Raw genomic sequence first — 17,866 nt, 5'->3', positions numbered from 1 at the left:
GGGAGATTTATGAAGGCTGCTGACTGTGAGAAATGCTCCTCCGCTTGGAATACCCAAGTCCAGGGCACCCGGTTCCATCTACATGACAACTGAGAAAGTATATCTGTTTGTTTGGGGGCTTAAACAGGAGAGACGTTTCTTTCTCTGTCATATAGAGGTCCAGGGCTGGTGAGGGGCTTGGGGTGTTTATGGAACAAACTTTCTTGCACGTTATTGCTCCTTACCCTCTGGGAGTAGCTCTCATCCTCGTGGTTGCAGATGGCAGACCCCTGTTTTAGGAAACAGATTGGAGGATGGGGTGATGGGCTGCAAAAGGCGAGCTCCAGCTTTCTTTCAAGTGAAGTCCCAGAAGCTGCCGCACCACACGGCAGAGCCTGGGCATAGTGATGTGCCAGACCTGCTCGCAAGTGAGGTTGGGCCATGTGGGTTTTATTTGGGGGGAGGGGAGGGAACCTGTGTCAGCAGGAGGTGGTGGTTAATGGAACCTGGATACATATGTGGAGATATCTTGACTTGAGCAACAGGACAGGGAAACAATTGATAGCATTTTAAAAGAAAATTTATTTTTGGCTGTGCTGGGTCTTTGTTGCTGCACACGGGCTTTCTCTAGTTGTGGCGAGTGGGGGCTACTCACTGGTGCTTTCTCTTGTTGGGGAGCACGGGCTCCAGGCACTGGGGCTCAGTTGCTCCGCAGCTTGTGGGGTCTTCCTGGACCAGGCATGGAACCAGTGTTCCTTGCATGGTGGATTCTTTCCTATTCTATTTTCTGTTGGAGTGTAGCTGATTAACAATGTTGTGATAGTTTCAGGTGGGCAGCAAGCAGACTCAGCCATACATACACATGTATCCATGCTCCCCTAAACTCCTCTCTGGTGGGCAGGTGGATTCTTAACCACTGGACCACCAAGGAGGTCCCTGAGAGCATTTAGAGATTTTTTTTAGCTCTTTATTTAGCATACATAGTATCAAGCTGGTTACCAAAATAATAATCGAGTTACTGTAACACTTCATTCCTGAAAAGTCACTCTTGACAGCCTCAAATCTATTGCGATTTGTAATAGGTTGAATTTTTTTTCTTTTCTGTTATGGTTTACTACAGAATATTGAATATAATTCCCTGCGCTATACAATAGGACCTTGTAGTTTATCCATTCTTTTTTTTTTTAACTTTTAATTTCATATTGGAGTTTCAGGTGAACAGTGAAGAGATTCAGCCATATATATATATATATATATATACATATATATACATACACATACACATATACACACACACACACGCACACACACACGTATCCATTCTCCCCTGAACTCCCCTCACATTGGCAGGCAGATTCTTAACCACTGGACCACCAGGGAAGCATTTTGGATTCATGATGGCATTTTGGATTCATGTCATGTTCATATATGGCTTGCTTTGTTCTGGTCACCATTCTGAGTGTTTTATTTGTACTAACTCATTTAGTCTTTATGAGAATCGATGAGGCAGGTACTAGCAACATCACTGTTTTAGAGATGAACAAGAGAGGTTAAGTAACCCACATGGAGTTGCCCAGAAAGTGGCTGAAGAAGGATGAGAACCCAGGCAGCCTAGCTTTAAAATGCATGCTCTCAGCTCCTTCCTGGGCTGTTCTGTCTGTCACTGGCTGGGGGCCACTGCTCTCGGCTTCTTCTTCTGCTGTCCTTCACTGGGGGGTGGGGTGGCTTAGCAGGGCCACCCACCTCAGGAGTGAGTAGGTTAAGGGATGGAATAAGTTGACTGCGGGTACCATTTGCCGCATCATAAGCAGGGCCAGCCCTGAGTGATGCCGGACCCTGCTCAGCGCGCAGTGTCTCAGCTCAACCTGGGGCTGGAAGCATAAAGCGGACCAGGCCCAGAAGCTGTCTCTTACTTCATGGCAAGCGAGGAGACTTGGGATTTTGCCAGTGTTCAAGGGGCAGGCTGGGGAAACCCCAGAAAAAGCGACAGATTGCCCTGAGGATGAGAAGTTTCCCCAGCGCAGCTCAAGGTGGTTGTGGACCATCATGGCAGGCCATAGGGGCACCCATAGACTGAACACGAGGATTGTGACCCCAACCTTCCAAGGAACAAGCGGTGAGGATAAGCCAGCAAGAGTCAGGTTGTGCTATGGGGGCAGCAGCTTCTCAGGCGGGGGATTGGATTCTGCTCTGCTTTGAGAAGTACTCACCGAGGGGTTTGGGGAAAGTGAAGGAACTTGAGTCTTTCCACACAGGGGAGGACCTGGGGTCGTGCAGAGGCTGCCTTAGGTGGCCCAGGCCATGGGGATGAGAGAAAAGCATGGGCTGGAGAGATTTCAAGGGGGGAGGATCATGAGGGCTTGGACACTGACTGGATGTGACCAGGGACACGTGACATGGACACATTTTCCTTCCAGGGGCAGGAAGAGACGACAGTGATCCCAAGCGTGACTCGGGCAGCCACACCCTGGGAAGGCTTTCTGGGGGCAAGTCCCCACGTTGCATACCACGCTTCTTCAGAGAAGGCTTCCGGGCAGAGGCAAGGGATGAGCAGGCTCTGCCAGAGGTCAGGGGCGCCCTGAAGCCTGCCTCCTGTCCTCTTCCAGGCTGCTAGAACTCGGGAGTCAAGGGGCATGTGGGTGGGCCCAGAGGAGCTCCCACGCCAGGTAAAGGGCATGGAGGTGTCCTGGGAGCTCTGGGGACCCCATCTGATAAGCGCAAGGCTTCCCACTCAAGTCTGAGCCTAAGGACAGAGGCCTCAGCAGGCCACAGACCTTTTCATCAGGCTGGTCCTGGAAGCTCTCCAGGGTCCCCAGACACCCAGACTGGGCTCCTCAATCACAGAGACCAGACCTGCTGGTCTGATGACTGTGAGCGTTTACTTCCTGGCCTGAGGGTATGCTGGTCAATTCCTTCCTCCCCTGCCCAAACTCTGGGCTGATTGACATCGGTGCCCCCTCTTCCTGCCCAGCTTCTGATTTCACTGCCATTCCTGGGAAAGAGGAATTACCAGCAGGTCTCAAAACAGCACGGCTTCCTCCTGGACATGAGAAAGCAGAAATCAGAAGTGGCACCGTTGGGCTGTGAGCCCTAAGCTCAGGATACAGACCTGGGTGCCCCCTGCTTGTCCCATTTCACAGAGGGAGACACAGAGACCCAGAGAGGGGTGACATGTCCAGTCACTGGACAGCGCTGGGCATGACCCTGTCCCCCTGCCTGGCCCTTGGAATCTCACCACGTTAAGGAGAGTCTGGATGGGGTTCCCCTCACTTACAGAAACCCCCAGCTGCACCCCACACCCCCCAGACTCTTTCTCACCTGCAGACCTTGGCTTGTGGGTCCCTGTCCAGCCTGCCTCCCAAGCCCTCTTACTGCAGGTTCTGCTTTCGCCCTCTTCACACCAGCCAGACTATGGCCCCCCAAGTCGGGAACTGGATTTCCTCTTCTCTGAGACCCAGGTCCTCAGCAAAGCCTTGCAGAGTTGAGTTGAAAAAGATGTTCCTTTCCCAGTGTTGAGCCCATACACTGGGGCTTGGCGGGAAAGCTGCCTCCGCTGTAACCCCCAACTTGGAGTCCTGTGCCCTGGTCACCACTGGAAGATCTGGGTGGTCCCTGAGCCTGGAAGAAGAACCCGGGAGTCCAGTTCAAGACCCTCAACGCTGGTGCCCCTGAGGTCTGGAGAAGCACGCCTTCTCTCTCTAGTCGGTCTCTTATGTATTTCCCATAATGGCCAGCAGGTGGCACTATGCCCCCAGCTCTGCCCATCTCAAGTCCCCTGCAAATTCTGCTCTGTCCTTGCTGGGGGCAGGGTCGCGGCCCAGGAAGAGCCCGTGAATCCTGCCAAGGCCCCTTTGTGGCTCTCTTCCTGCCTCTGCTGAGGGTTTCTGGCGGAGTGGGACGTCCGTCAGGGCTGGCAGAGCCAGGCCTTGAGAAGTTCGAGCACAAGTGTCATGGCAAGCCCCTTGCTCCCTGCTTTCCCGACAGGCCTCTCACTGCCCAGGCCTGTCTGTTCTCTGTGGGCCTGGGTGTTTCATTTCCCATCTATTTCTATGTGCCGTGCACCGCGTGGGGGTGCAGCCCACATATCAACTCACGTGTTCGTCACACAACTGTGTGAAGCACCTACCCCTTGCACAGATGAGAACATCAACATCAGGAAAGGATACTCAGCTAGCAATGTGGGCCTGTAATCTGACATCTGTCTGACCCACAGCAGTGTTCTTGCACTGGACTGTAGCCATGTCCTGGAGGAATTACTGATCTTAGGCAAATGGCTCCAAGTGTGGGAGCCTTCTTTCATCCTCCTTCACCCTAATCCTGGGGGACTTTGTCCATCTATGTGAGGTCCTAAGATGAGCGAGAAGGGACAGCCTCGAAGAGCAGCGTGGGTCTGCCTGGTCGGCGTGTCTTGTCCTGACCACCCCACGCCTGCTGCAGGTGCGAAGGGTGGGGGTCAGGTCAGGGAGCAGCCGTGGGAACCATGGGGCAGAAGGGGTGCTCTCCCAGCCCTCCGCTTTCTCACCTGCTTCTCCCCTCCCGTCCTTCTTCCTCTGCCCGACTGTATTCCTGTTCTCAGCTCTCTGGATGCCTTGCCCTCCCGACTGTCTGCCCCTTAGTTCTACCTTTTCCTCTGTCTCTGCTGTTCTGTCAGCTCGTCCTCTCCTTCCGTGTCTCTGTCTCTCTCCAGCAGAATCGGAGTTAAGTGACAAGAGAAAAATGATCCCCTCCTGCCAGGGTTATTAAAATCTTGTTCTACAATTGAGCCGCCAGAAGAGCCCCGGTTAATGACGGATGGTGAGGCCACAGCTTCCCCGCAGCTGGGAGTGAGGCGATAGGCTGGCTGCGGGATTACCACCAATTACTCTGGGGCGGAGAGGGAGCAGCTCTGCTTCTCTCCTTCACCTCACCTCCTTCCTGCTCCGGGGAGATAAAGTCTCACCCTTGGCAGGAAGGATGGAGCTGGGGTGGTGGGGGGATGGAGGAGGGGCCACATTCCCAGGAGCCAGCATGCCTCCCATCTGCGGGGATTATTTCAGTTTACCCAGGGCTTCCACATCTCACAGCAGCCTTGGAGGCAGGCAGAGCACGATTCTGAGACCTGTGGAGATCAGGGCTCAGAGACGTTACATAACTTGTCCAAGGTCACGCAGCCAATAAGTGACAGAGCTGGTCCTTGAACTCTCAACTCCAGTCTCTTTTTTATTCATTAACCAACCTTGTCACCATGAACAGAACTTTGGAAAAGATTTTGTTTGGAGGAAAATGACAAACCTTGGTCAATCAGGCTTTGATTCTATTGGCATCACAGTAACAGTAAACAAGTATATTGCAGCAAATTGGATTCGAGTTAGACACTGGGAAGGACTTCCCAAAGAAGTGAGCATTAACAGAGACTCTTGCATCTGTGGTTTTGCCTTCTTAGATGTTCCTTCAGAACAAGAGGGACCATCTTGGCAGTCTTTCTAAACTAGACGAGGTGCTGGAGTTATGGAAATCTGTCCAATGGAGTTCGAGGGTCCTGGGAGTGGGATGTGCCAGAGTCAGGGAGACTTGACAGGGCAAATTGCAGAAGAGATAAGGAGGCTGTTGGACCCAGCGCTGGGGCCCAGAGCGTGTGGGTGGAGAAGCCAGGGCCCTTTGGGATGCAGATGCTGCCGTGTGGGTGGGGTCACATCTCCCGAAAATCTTCTGTGTGCAGCTCAGTAATTTTTCCAGCCTCTCTTTGGGTAGACAACTGAGGAATTATTGTCCCCATTTTGCAGATGAGGAAAATGAGTCTTGAAGAGGGAAATGGGTTAGTTAAGTCCACACCCTAGTGAGAAGGCCACCAGGGGCTGCAATGGCCTCTGGCTGCAAGCCACCCTCCCGCCCAATCCCTCATTCTGCTCCAGCCTGACCACTTGTTCCCCAGAGAACCCCAGAGGTGGCGGGGAGAGGGGTGGGGGCTGATGCTGGCACTGCAATCTGTGTAGGACGAATGACTATCTCTTTCCCATCTGGATTCTATTATTTTTCAGTTTATCCTGGTCAAAAAGCACAAGATGAACGTCTGGAGGAAAAAAATATAATCTTTGAGAAAATTGAAAATATATATCATTGTTTGGGGCCAGGGGCTCTGAGGCCCTGGTGCCTGGTTCTCCCTGGCTGATTGCTCAGGCCTGGCTCAGCCCATCTTGGCAAATGAGGATGCCCCATGACACCCCCAGGGCATCTTCCTCCCACCTCTGGGGTCCATCTGGGACCTGGTCTCCTGGGTGTGTATGTGGGGGATCCTCCCGGGGAGGGGATAAGAGGTGGAGCCACAGCCCCTCAACTTCCTTCCCTGGGGACATGGACCTGTTCTGCATATTTCTGGGACCCCAGGTTATTCTCTGTAGGAGAAAGACCCACTTCAGTGTTAATAGTTAGGGTGTATTGAGCCTTTCCTATGTACCAGGTACTCTTCCAAACACTTTTCATGTATAATAAGTCCTCTACCTATGGACCTTCAAGTTGCAAGCTTTCAAAGATACAAACATCCATCTTCACGTGTGAGTCTCTCCTATTGCTGACAATCCTGCAGCCCCACCGTCTCCCACCTCCAGTAACTCTTCTTGCCCGTTACCTTGATGCCAGCCCCTGTATGCCAGCTGTTGTACTGCACTATTGTACTTTTCAAGATACTGTATTGTAAGATTAAGCGTTTCCTTTATTTTGCATGTATGTGTTTTTTAATGTATTATTTGGGTGAAAAGTATTATAAACCTATTACAGTACGGTACTGTATAGCTGTTTGTGTGAGATGGGTACCTAGTCTAAATTTGTTGGACTTATGAACAAACTGGACTTACATGCTCTCAAAACTTGTTCACACGTAACTGTACTTTAAGGACTTTACATTTACTTTATTCCTCACACAGACCCATCTGATAGATGAGGAAGAGCAGGCCCAGAGAGCTGAAGAAACTTGTCCATGTGCACATACCTAGGAAATGACAAGACACTCAAATCTGCTTCTCAACCACTCAGTACAAAGCCTCCTTTCATTGGAAAGAGAAAGGGAAGAAGGGAGAGGGAGGGCGATCATGCACACGTAAGTATGTGAGTGATGATGACATTGGTCTTCGTGTCTAGCCTTGGCTGTGTGTGTTCCTTGCATACCTGGCTGCATCTGTTCACTCGTCTGTCCCTCCACCGCCCAGCTACCCGCTTACATCCCTCTCTCCTTTCACCTTCCCCCTCCCCACCCATCTATTATCTACTTATCCATCCATCCATCCACCATCCATCCATCCATTGTCTATGTATTCAGCTACTAGCTAACCTGCCATCCATCCATTCATTATCTATCATCTATCATCTATGACCTGTTTTTAAGTGTGGGGCCACATGTATGTTGGGATGCTCCCCAGTATGTCTGTGTACACTCGTGCACATCTGAATGTGTCTGATAGATGTCGGTATACATTCAGGTGTCCAGACATGTAATCCACTCCGCTCCCTCACTGGAGGCCCTTCCCCCACACCTGAAAAGCCACATGAGTGAGTGGAGGGAGGCCTAACATGCCTGCCCTGGGCCCTGGCTCCCCTTCCAGCCCCAGCGGAGAATTAATTAAATCCCTTTCCCAACAAGTGTGGTAATTAGTGCTAATGGTTGGCAGCTGAAGAGGTTCCTGCTGTGTGTGTTGCGGGGGGTGCGGTTGGGAATGGTGGGGTATGTGTGTGTGGAGCAGGGCCTTCTCAGCTCTGGAAACTCCTGGGGAGAGTACGTGGGCTTTGTAGCTCCTTGCTCTTCTCCCTCTTGATGTCTCCTGATTTGGGGGCTCCAGAGGGCTGGTGTGTGGTGTGCCCGCCTGCCTAGGAAGGGCCTGGTTGAGGTGCCCTTGGCCTGAGTTCTCTGGCCCTCTGGGGGTCTGAGTGTGACTGAGGGTGTGCTCCTGTGTGTGTGGGTGCTCATGTGCTCACAGGCCTGTGTACACCAAGGACACTAACTATGTGCTTTGCTGTGTGGGTGTAAGAGATCGTATATGAGAGCAACCGTGACGTGACCGGTATACCTGGTGTGGTGCAACGGGGTGGTCCCGATTCACGGACCCTGGGTCTGTGTGTCCATGACATGTGCCTGATTGTGTGTTTTTGGGTGTCCTTTGTGTGTGCTCAGGACATGTGTGTGTGTGTTTGTGTGTGTGTGTGTGCGCGCGCACGTAAGGAAGAGCGAAGAGCAGCAGGGCAACCCACTTCCGGGCCTGACTGACACCCCTTGCAAATAAATGTGACAATGAAATATAGTCCTGGAATTGCTTTGGATGCTCCGTCAAGCAGGCGACGCGGAATAGGTGAAGTTGTAAAGTGTTCCCTGGGGAGCTGCAGCGGCTGAGTGACAGCCTGTCCCCGCTCCCGCCTCCCCACCCGGCTCTCCTCCTGTGGCCCTGGGCTGACGCCGCTCGCTCGTTCTGGCCCACAGGCGGGGGCACCTGGGCCCCGTCTCCATTGCTGTTTGGAGGGTGAAGGGCAGAGTTGATCTGACAGGGCTTCCTTGCTTCGTATTTGTCTCACCACTCTCTTCAGATTGGAGAGCCCCAGTAAAGGGTTCCCGTTGAATGCATGCAAAGTATGTCCAGTCCTTCATGCTGTGCCCTCAGTCTGGACTCCCTGAGGACAGACTGTGTCTCCCCACTCAGACTCTGCTTCCTGAGATTAGGCCATGTCTCCCCCTCAGACTGGGCTCCCTGAGGACAGACAGTGTCTCCCCTTCTCAGACTGGGCTCCCTGAGGACAGGGTCATATCTCCCCCCTCAGACTGGGCTCCCTGAGGACAGGGCCATATCTCCTCCCTCAGACTGGCTCCCTGAGGACAGGCCATGTCTCCCCCCTCAGACTGGGCTCCCTGAGGACAGGGCCATATCTCCCCCCTCAGACTGGGCTCCCTGAGGACAGGGCCATATCTCCTCCCTCAGACTGGCTCCCTGAGGACAGGCCATGTCTCCCCCCTCAGACTGGGCTCCCTGAGGACAGGGCCATATCTCCCCCCTCAGCCTGGGCTCCCTGAGGACAGGCCATGTCTTCCCCCCCAGACTGGGCTCCCTGAGGACAGGCCATATCTCCTCCCTCAGACTGGGCTCCCTGAGGACAGGGCCATGTCTCCCCCCTCAGACTAGGCTCCCTGAAGGCACGGCCATGTCTCCCCGCTCAGACTGGGCTCCCTGAGGACAGGCCATATCTCCCCCCTCAGACTGGGCTCCCTGAAGGCAGGGCCATATCTCCCCCCTCAGACTGGGCTCCCTGAGGACAGGCCATATCTCCCCCCTCAGACTGGGCTCCCTGAAGGCAGGGCCATATCTCCCCCCTCAGACTGGGCTCCCTGAGGATAGGCCATATCTCCCCCCTCAGACTGGGCTCCCTGAAGGCAGGGCCATATCTCCCCCCTCAGACTGGGCTCCCTGAGGACAGGGCCATATCTCCCCCCTCAGACTGGGCTCCCTGAGGACAGGCCATATCTCCCCCCTCAGACTGGGCTCCCTGAGGACAGGGCCATATCTCCCCCTTCAGACTGGGCTCCCTGAAGACAGACCATGTCTTCCCTCTCAGACTGGGCTCCCTGAGGACAGACTGTGTCTCCCCCCTCAGACTGGGCTGCCTGAGAATAGGCCATATCTTCCCCCACCAGACTCTGCTTCCTGAGGACAGGCCATGTCTCCCCCCACCAGACTCTGCTTCCTGAGGACAGGCCATGTCTCCTCTCTCAGGCTCTGCTCCATGAGGATAGACCATGTCTTCCCCCTCAGACTGGGCTCCCTGAGGACAGGCCATGTCTCCCCCTGAGAGTGGTCTTCTTGAGGTTGGCTACATCTCCCTCCTCAGGCTGAAGCTCCAGAGGACACAGTTCTTCCCCCCTTCCTTGAAGGTGGGGATATTTCCTCTTAGGCTGGAAGACCCCTCAAGAGAGTGTCAATATCCCTAGGCTTGCCCCAGGCCCCCTCCAGCTCGCATACTGTGAATACACATCTGGTTGAAGGCACACCGGCGTGCATGAACCTTTGGAAGCTGAAGAGCAAAGTTTCATCTAGGCTTTCAAGACCTGGGTTCAAATCCCACATGTGGTGACTGACTAGCTGTGACCTCAGCTGGGTTCCCCTTCCTCTGAATCCCTCAGGGAAGATGGAGGGAGTAACAGCTTGCACAAAGCCAGGGTGCTGCTTGAGGCCCTGGCCAATGGGCTGTAGGAGATGCCTTTTTTTAAATCACAAAGAGGCCTTCTGCTCACCATACCCCATGCCCTCCTGGACAGCACCTTTTTTCTAATCCTTTAGCCTAAAGGGGGACCTTGTTAAAATTCACCCCCCAACACCAGTGGCCATGGGTATCTGGGTATGGGGAGGACCAGTGAGACAGGCGTGTGAAGCGCTTGCTCAGTGCCCGGCCCTGGGTGAGCGCCCACGGGGCAGCACCACCTCTGATGGGTGGCCGTGAGGGTCAGGGTGTGTCTGGGTCTGAAAGCTCTGTGGGGGACACTTTGGTCTCTTTGTTTCACTTCTTTATTTTGGGGGTGACCATCTGTCCTTAGAACCAGAGGTCATGTGTGTGTGTGTGTGTGTGTGTGTGTGTATGAGAGACAGAGAGAGACAGAGAGAGGAAGGCAGGAAGTGCTGGAAACAGAAGACAGGACTCAGTAGTGAGGGGACATGAGAGTTTGGCTGAGGGCACCAAGGGATTGACTGAAGGCCAGTTTGGAAGGTGAAAAGTTGGGCTAAGAGCCCCCAGGATGAAGAGCAAAAGTCATGGCTGCAAATCGTCTCTCCTGCCGGGGTCCAGATGTCTGGCTGAGATGGAGATGACACTGGGAGGAGGAGACATGGACGTTATGGTCCCTTCAGGCCTATAGAGCCTGTGCAGAACCCCTCATCCCCTCAAGCTGGGTCCTTTCCACCCCCTGCAGGGACATCACTGGGGTTACTGCCATTTCTGGGAACCTGCCTGCCTCTTTCTCTCTCTCTGCACAAGGGATTCCAGGCTGTAAGTAGAGGCCATGAACACGGAAAGACTCTTGCCCTCTGTCCAGTGTCTCCCCCAGGAAGTCCTAGGGAGGGCCGTGGCCAGATAAGGCCCTCTCTGCCCCTGACCTGTCCCTGGGGAGTGGGGCTCCTCCTGCTCAGAGGCAAGACCACAAACCCCATGAAGGCCTGGACTGTGGCTTCTTGAACCCTGGAGGCATTCTTAGCTCCTGGCACATAAATAGGTGCTCAGTATTCATTTCACAAACCTGTTTGGACACCAGGATCCATTCTCCCATAGGTGTAGCTTCAGTGCTGTACGTGGAGCGAGGAAAGCTAAGACTGAGACTGCTTGGCTGGTAGAATGTTCTGGGTGTTTTGTTGACAGGTGGAGTGTTCCACAGAGTGAGGGGCAGCAAAGTCCTGGGTGCAGCCTCACCCAGAGAGAAGGGTTTTGCACAGGCTTTAAAAGTCCCAAAAGCAAAAGCCATGACTTTTGCTCTTCATCCTGGAGGCTCTTAGCCCAACTTTTCACCTTCCAAACTGGCCTTCAGTTGACCCCTTGGTGCCCTCAGCCAAACTCGAAAATTCCCGAATTCTAGACCATGCAGCCCAGTCAGACAGAAAGGGACGTTTCTACCTTCCCCGACCGTGACCCAGGTTTACAAGTGGCAGTGATTAGACTCAGGTTGGAGGTCTCTGTGTTTAATAGAGGTGTGGATTCTGGCCAATTTAGTTGGGAAGAAAAAGAACAAAGGAATCCATGATGCAGATGTATGATCATTTAACACTGCTCTGACTTTCCCTGGGAGGAGAATGGGGGAAGGAGCCGGGTTTGAAAGTGTCTGCCCACGCCTAGGTTGCTACTAATTTCGTTTTAATATCAGGCTATTGTATAATGAATAATTACATCCCTCCACAGATCACGTGAGAGACGGGAGGTGTGCATGGGCAGGCAGAGTGCGGAGGGTCAGAAGCACATGGCTTGGCTCATCTGCTAACAGCAGGGTAGCCCTGCGTAAGTTCCTGAGCCACTCTGTGCCTCAGTTTCCTCATCTGTAAGGAAAGAATGATACTTTCTTTGCAGGGTGTTGTGAGTTTGGAATGGAATTATGCACACTAAGTGCTAAGCACGCTAAGCCTGCTGTGGAGTAAAACAGTAACTATTACTATATTGGTTACGGCGTTTCCCTGGTGGCTCAGCGGTAAAGAATCCGCCTGCCAATGCAGGAGGTCAGGAAGATCCTCTGGAGGAGGAAACAATCCACTTCAATATTCTTGCCTGCAGATCCCATGGACAGAGGAACCTGGCGGGCTACAGTCCATGGGGTTGCAAAGAGTCATACATGACTGAGCACACGTGCGCACACGCACACACACACATACAATATTGTTACACTCAGGTGTTTGCATATGTGTGTGTGTATGTATGTGAAACAACACCCCTGTGTGTGTGTGTGATGGACACTGTGTATGTGTGTGCTGTGAGGGACACATGAGTGTCCTCACTCATGACCTGTGGATGAGTGTCTTTGTGATGGGCACCCACGCGCGTGCCCGTGTGTGATGGCCCCCGGGCCTGTTGAGGTCTGTGTATTAAGAGCCGACTGGAGGACAAAGCACTTGACTGGGAACTGTGTCCTGTGAGTTTGGTTGCTGTTTCCACCATATGCTATGGGTGACCTTGAGCAGGCCATTGTACCTGTTTCCTTATCTGTAAGTTTGTGCTGAAATGATCATGGTAATCATGGTCAGTGTTTAATGAGTGCTGGGATAATGAAGCTGGCCCTGGGCCCTCCCAGGATGGCATTAGACTCCAGGGTGGTGCCGAAGTGTCTTCCCAGCCGAGGTGTTCTGGGCACTCAGGAGGGGAGGTCGTCGGGGAGGTGCATACGTGAGTGAGTGTGTGTGCACAGCAGTGTCTTCCTCTGAATCTCTTTCCAAGCTGGGCTGAACGAACACACACCTGTGTACAGACAACTCCATGCACCTGAGTGTACACACACCACCCACACGGCCACACCTGTGGTTTCACACATGCACACTCGGGTCAGTGCCCTTACCCACATCCCCCAGTGCAGATGTATGCACCCTCCCACTCCCACGCTGGCCCTGCTTCATCCAGATACTCACATCTGTGCACTAGCCCAGGTACTCCCCGGCCCCGTAATTGACAGAGGCTAAACCACACGCTATCCCTGGGTGCCCGTCCATCACTAACAGATTTGTCAGTTTTCCAGGGCTGCTGCTCTAACAACATACTGGAGATTGGGTGGTTAATTTTCTCAGCTGTAGAGGCTAGAATTTTGAGATCAAGGTGTCGAAAGGGGTGGTTTCCACTGAGGCCTCTCTGCTTGGCTTGTAGGTGGCCGACTTCTCCCCGTGACCTCACGTGGTCTTGTCTCTGTGTGTGTCTATGTCCTAGTCACCCATCTTGCAAGGACACCAGCCATACATATGTCAGATGAGGGCCCACCCTGAAGACCTCATTTTACTTTCACTGCCTCTTTAAGGACCCTTTCTCCAGGACTTCCCTGCCTGTCCAGTAGTTGGGACACTGCACTTCTACTGCAGGGTTTGTGAGTTCAATCCCTGGTAGGGGAACTAAGATCCCGCGTGCCTCATGGTGCAGTCCCAGAATAGAAACAAATAAACAAAACAAAAAACCCTCTCTCCAAAAACAGTCACATTTGAGGTACTGGGAATGAGAATGTCAACACAGAAGTTTTGGGGGACAAAAAACCCCCCAAAACCTGGGAGAAACTCTCCAGCACAATGTTCTCTATAGAAAACACCTTGAACCAACTCTGCTTCTGTTTCCTCATCTGTAAGACGGGGATAATAACTGTCCCTCCCATATAGAGTTATTGTGAAAATCAACCAGTTAATCTACGGAAATTCTTAGGGTAGTTCCTGGCACACAGTAAGTGTTCAATAAATATTGGCTGTTTTGTGGTCATTTCTTAGTATTAATATATATTATTGAGTTTTACATTTGCTGCATTATCAGTGATTCTGTGCCTTGTAATGAATAGTAGGTCCAGGCAGCCAGGGGCTATGAACTTGGCCCAGATCTCTAAGGTGGGCTTCCTGCTCTGTACTGATGGCTGAGGAGATTGTGTCTACACTTGTCAGAATTTCTTGCATACCTTCAGTGACGGGGAGCTCATTTCCTCTCAGAGCAACCTTGATAGGAAGTTCTTTCTGAGTGCTGCCCTGAGTAGTAGCATATCATTCTGCCCATGCTTCTTCCTTCTACCCTCTATGGCTATTCAGCAAGCCCACGTCCATTTCTAAATGGTTTTTCTGGGGAACAGCAAGCCTCCAATATTTCTTTTGTTACCTGAATTGTGGTGCAGTCAGGTCCTCAGCCTATACAAGCGAGGCAGACTTTTAAAGAAAATGTTAATAGCTTTATTATTTTTCTTGATTTAAAAATGTAACACATGGTCGTTAGAAAAATTCAGACAATACAGAAAAATACAAAGAACGTAAAACCACCCATCACCTCAGCAACCGGAGATAACCGGTGTTAACATCCTTTAATTTAATTTTCGAATAGGCAATACATTCGCAGGGTTCAAAATTTAAAAAATTATAAAAGAGTATTATTCAGGGAAAAATTTCCCTCCCACGCTCCTGTCTAACCTTAGTTCTCCTCCTCACAGACTGAAAAATAGTTATTAATTTCTTATGCAAGTTTCCAGGGATATTTTAAGGTATAGAAGGCTATTTTAAGATCTTTTAAGATAATATTAGGCTATTTTAAAGGATATTTTAAGCTTTATAAAGATACATACACACATACACACATACACTTTTCCCTCCCCAACCTCATTTTTTAAAAAAATTTTATTGGAGTATAGTTGATTTATTTATGTGTTTTTTTGTTTGCACCGGGTTTTTGTTGCTGTGCTTAGGCTTTCTCGACTTGCGGTGAGCAAGGGCTGCTCTCTAGCTGCAGCGGGCTCCTCATTGCAGTGGGCTTCTCTTGTGGAGCATGGGCTCTAGGTGTGCTGCATCAGTAGTCATGGCACACGGACTCAGTTGCTCCGTGGGATGTGGAATTTTCCTACAGACCAGGGATCACAGGTGAATTCTCCCATCCAAGTACTAACCAGGCCCGACCCTGCTCAGCTTCCGAGATCAGACGAGATCGGGCGCGTTCAGGGTGGTATGGCCGTAGACCACAGGTGAATTCTTAACACCGGACTACCAGGGAAGTCTCCCACCCTCATTTCTATTTACCTACTTTGTTCGCTAAACAGCACACAGTGGAACCCTTTACCAGTCCGTTTTCAAAGAGCAGATATTTTACCTTGTCCTGTTACGTTTTGCTTTGTTGGCCGGAATGCACTGTTTTGGACTTTAAGGGTCAGTCGACATTCTTCTGTTGACTCTTCCAGCTTTATGACATCTTGTCATCTTCAGATGTATTTGCAATGATCCTCTCCAATGACATGGCCTCCGAACCATTTAATCAACACTCAGCACAGCTTCAATCAACATACGACAATATTTTTACCCAACCCACATATTACAGAAATCAATGCGGCTCTTCCAGGAGAGTATTGCATGCGTTTCTGAAAGATATAATGTGTCTTCTCTTGGAACTGCTATTCGATGTGGAGGTTTGCAGGACATAAGTTTTTTAAGTGAATTGTTGGCTCCTGGGGACTTCTCTTTTCTTCCTGAAATGTTCATAAATGAGTAACCACAAACCACAGTGAGCAGTCTACCTGCTGGGTATGGTTATGGACTCTACATACCTTAGGTCGTTTTCTCTCCCAAATAACCTTATAAGGAAGGTACTATTATTACCACCTCCAACTTATAGGTAAGGAAGCTGTCTCAGAGAGGTGAAGTAATTTGCCTGAGGCCACACAGCTTGTAGGGGGCAGAACCCTGCTTAAAGTCTGAGTCTGTTTGCCTCCGGGGCCTGCTCTTGGCTTCCCCACTTTACTGCCAGTTTTATCACTGAATATATCTGTTATCACTGAATATGTCACTGAATATCTGCTGAATAATGTGCTGAGGAATTTTGCCAAGGATTGGCACCTGCACCACTGCTATCCTGTTGGACTTACTTGGCACAGTGGTCCAGGCTCCTTATGGGGTATCTTTTCTACCAGTTCTAGAGAATTTACTCAATGGGTCACCCATGCTTCTCCACCCTTGTAAATTTCCTTAATGCAGCTTTGTGGAGTGGGAATTCATAGGAACTGCAGCAGCAGATGTGAGCCAACCACGGACTACCAAAGTTGTCCATGTGATTGTCCTTGTGAGGATTTGGGTACAGTGTTGCAAAGAGTAATGATTAAAGGCAGAGAGATTAAGGGTAAAGATTAAGGGTGAGACCACTAGGATTTCAGCCAGGTTCCATGCCTTCCTGCTGTGTTACTTTGGACAAGTTACTTAACCTCTCTGGACCTCAGTGTTCACATCTGTAAAGTGGGGAGAATAACTGAGACCATGTGTGGAACCCTCAGTAAATTTACCATTCCTCATCAGTGTGGCCATTCCAACTTCATTTGTTAAGACTTCAGTTCCCTGGATCCTCCTCTCTTGCCCCAGTTTCCTCCATTAGTCCTCCTCAGATGGAACAGTTCAGGTCATTGGCTGGGCAGGGCAGTGCCGTGGCTAGAAAGATCAACAGTTTTGGTACCCATCCTTGCAGGCTTCCAGTGTAGGGTTTGATGGAGCAGCCAGGTCCGGAGAGGGGGAACCTGGGCCTGGCTCTGTCCTTTTTCTCACTCTGCCCACTCCTTTCCATCAGCTCCCGAGGAAACACCAGTTCCCTGGTCCCTCCTGGAAGAGGATGGCTCCAGACACACCTCTCCCTCACCCCGTGGCGGCTCAGTGTTTCTGTGTTTCCGGGCCTTTCCTAAGGAGTCACTGGCTTTGTGCCGTGTCCTTGCGTAGATCAGGGGCTCTCCTGGGAAGGGACCACGTGTCCTCCTTCAGACCGGTGCACACCTGCCCCCGCCTTGGCTACATCTCCTCCTTCGGCCTGGGGCCCCCAATAATGGCTGTCTCTCCCCTCCGCTGGAACAGGGGTGAGGCTGCCCTGTTCTGACTGTTGCCTTGTCCCTCCCAGAATATGTGTCTCTCCAGACCAGGGCCCTCTGCAAACATGAGTAGGGTCTCCCTGTCAGGAAGCTCCCTGGGGGTCAGAAATGTGCCTCTCCTTTTAGCTTGGGGATGCTTGGAGCAGAGCCTGTCTCTTCCCTCTCAGGCCGGGGCTCTCCAGGGACAAGGGTTGTGATCTCCTGCTCAGACTGGGGCTCCCCTGGGTCAAGTTGTGTCTCCTCCCTTCCGGCTGGTGCTCTCCTGGATGGGTCTGACTCTTCCTTCAGACTGGGGCACTTGCGCTGGGCACTGTAGCCCCTGCCCCTCCCGCCCTAGCCAGGAGTTCAGTGCCAGGCAAGTAATTGAATTCCTGCACGTTAACAAGTCAATCATGGAGTCTTAATGAGTCCTGAGTAATCTCAGACATGCGTGTTAATTAAATAGCTGTCCTGGTTCTAATCCGCTGGAAGTTAATCATTGGGGAATTAGGAAGTGTCAGCCAGGGAACTTCATTAAGGCAGTGAGGGTGGGGCGTGGCCAGGGGAGGGAAGGAGCCAGGGTTCCAGGGGCAGGAGTGCCCTGTCCTGAGTTCTAGGACCACAGGGGGGTGGGCATCAGAGGAGTAGGGGTGCAGAGATCCCACCTCCTTCTCTGGGCATCAGGGTCAGGAGCCTCCCCAGCCTCAGTCCTAGATGCCCCACTTTGGTCTGAGCCCACCTTTACCCCTCAGCTCCCAGCCAGGCTTGCCCACGCTGGCCTGCCTCAGTCTCCTGTCTAGGAAAGCTCAGGAGGAGGCAACATAATACACGAAGTACACATAATAGGGAGAGTGGAGGAGGACTCTGTAA

General features: G+C 51.8%; 1 pseudogene; it reads right to left on the bottom strand.

The window, feature by feature from the left end:
• Window positions 1-15,018: 15,018 nt before the first annotated feature.
• LOC139035293 (5S ribosomal RNA) lies at window positions 15,019-15,137 on the bottom strand (annotated as a pseudogene).
• Window positions 15,138-17,866: the final 2,729 nt, after the last annotated feature.

Source organism: Odocoileus virginianus, chromosome 5 (assembly GCF_023699985.2).
Source record: "Odocoileus virginianus isolate 20LAN1187 ecotype Illinois chromosome 5, Ovbor_1.2, whole genome shotgun sequence".
In the NCBI taxonomy this organism is placed as follows: Eukaryota; Metazoa; Chordata; class Mammalia; order Artiodactyla; family Cervidae; genus Odocoileus; species Odocoileus virginianus.
This window is presented reverse-complemented; position numbering and strand designations above follow the sequence as displayed.